This window comes from Penaeus vannamei, chromosome 5, assembly GCF_042767895.1.
Source record: "Penaeus vannamei isolate JL-2024 chromosome 5, ASM4276789v1, whole genome shotgun sequence".
Classification (NCBI taxonomy): domain Eukaryota; kingdom Metazoa; phylum Arthropoda; class Malacostraca; order Decapoda; family Penaeidae; genus Penaeus; species Penaeus vannamei.
Window position 1 is genome coordinate 29,303,711 of NC_091553.1, and position 2,500 is coordinate 29,306,210.

A 2,500-nucleotide genomic window follows, 5' to 3' on the forward strand; every position below is an offset into this window, starting at 1 on the left:
TGCATTAATATGGTTTATCACATTATATGATTGCAGGTTATCGCTCATGACAAGTCGTTTATAATAAAGTTGTCCTTGTTAATCTGGCATTAATTCTCCGTGAATGATCCCACCATCCATGCAACCACATTTTTTTTTTTATATAATTTTAATTTCTCCTTTTTCGAAGCATTTTTTTTCTAAATCAAATAAAAAACTCACAAAGAACAAAATCGCATTTACAAGTGCATCGGTATAGTTCACCACATCATACTCCATTTCCAAATTCAGAGATTAATACGTTTTGCAATCTCCACCCTAGTTTGTTATTTTTCTGATAACGTTCCACTCATCTATTCTCTAAAAAAAACTTTCCATGTCTTTGTCTTTCCTGAGAATGTTCTATGCATTTCTCTTTCTTTCGAACTTTCCATGTATTCCTAAAATAGTGTCGCCGTCTCTTTAAAACACATTGTCTGTTGCACGAATACCATGCATTCTTTCGCTGCAAGGATATATGACTTATTTCTCCTTCCTGAAAATGTCTGCATTCACTCTCCCGGCAACGACTCCCGCAGAAAACGTCATAAGTGTGAATAAATATTTTCACGTCGCAAGCGTTGTAGTTGACGGCCGCGTTTCTAATAAATCTTCATCGATAGACCGATTCGGCAAGGCGCAGCGACCGCGCCTAGCAACGACCACTTGCTGTAAACCAACCCTCGTTCGTTCAAAAACTCTCTGTGCGTGCTTGCAGATCCTCTGTTTATCCTAGAATCTAAAGTTCTTTCGCGTAAAAATGGCGAGGAATTGTGAAGCCGTCGGCGTTCGAGCCACAGCATGACGGGAGAGAAAGGGCTAACCTTCCACGCGTATTTCCAGATCGCGAGAAGAAACCCGAAAGTGGAAGCGATGGGTTCAGGACATGGAACTCGTAAGCGCTAATAGAAGAGCTTTGGCGCCTGTTGGGAATGGTTACAATAGAAACAGGAAACGTGTGATATATTAATATGCAGATCGATTACACTCTTACCTTCAATAAAATGTTCAAGGCCAATGTAATATCTTCCACAAAGCGCCCAAGCACTCCCGTCAGCGTTTACCCGTTTCGTGAACTCACCGCTTCCATTTTTCGGGTTCCTTCTCGCGATCTGTGAATATACTCGTATGAAAGGTTAGACGTTTATTTCCCATTATATTGCGGTAGGAACAACCAACGGAATCGGTCATTCAGTGTTAGGCCACTTCGAAGGCTCGTCGATTCATATTTCGGCAGGTAGACGATGTGGACACTCTTACCTGCTCAGCTGATTTCACTTCATAACGCTTTTTTTCTCGGCTTTTTAACATATCGAAATATTCGTATGCAATTTCGCTCACGATGATAACTTTTCCTTACTCCATGAGAAGTTTCTGTGAAAGAAGGGTTTGTTTTCACCGTGTATTTCGTCGTCATGGTAACCCCGCCTCGTGACGTCATGCCGAATCAGTTTATAATAAATGCATTTCTGATAAAGACTGAATCGAGAAACGTCAAATCCATTCTTGCGTTGTAGTCATCTATTCTCATCTCTACCGTTTTCGGCATTTGTCATGATGTAGCGACTTGGTCATTCTTCCATCCTAAGAGCGATAAATGAACTATTCCTTCGCCCAGAAAATACATCCTTCCTCCAAAGACAACCTATTTATTTCTCCACTTCAAGAACGTGTCATACATTCCTCTACCCGAAGACCATCCCGTATATTTCTACTCTCAACGAACATCACGTGGTCTCTGTCCGAAGGTCCCATATATTTCTCTGCCTAAAGAACGCGTCATTTATTGCACCTTCACCTCCGCCAAAGATCGTGTTATGTATTCCTCCGGTCGACGAACATTTTACATATATTCCTCCAACCAAAGAAAATGTTGATTCCACTGGGTAAAGAAAATCTTACATACGAGTAATCCTCTGAAAAAAAAAAAAAAAAAAAAAAAAAAATGTGTCGTGTTCCAATGACCGACGAATATCCCGCGAATTCATCCGCCAAATAAACATCATATAAATTCCTCCGCCTAACGAACTTCCCATGTATTCCTCTGCCCCAAAGTACGTCATGTATTCCTCCGCGGCCGACAAACATCTCATGTATTCTTCCGCGCCCGCCGAACCACCTATATATATTCCTCCGCCTGACGAACATCCCATGTATTCCTCCGCGCCCGCCGAACCGCTTATATATATTCCTCCCCCAAACAAACATCCCATGCATTTCTCCGACCCAAAACACTTGTCATGTATTCCCTGCAGCCGACGAACGAACATCCCATGTATTTCTCCGCGCCAAAATACCTGTCATGTATTCCTCCGCGGCCGCCGAACCACCTTTAAATTCCTCCGCCCAAAGAACGCGTCACGTATTGCCTCTCCACCTCTCATATCTCCAATAAGACCACGAGGAAAGGCAACAAGGCAGATTACATCAACCGAGCCAATGAAGCCGGGACTTAATGCCTGCGTCAGTCTCCATCTAGCTT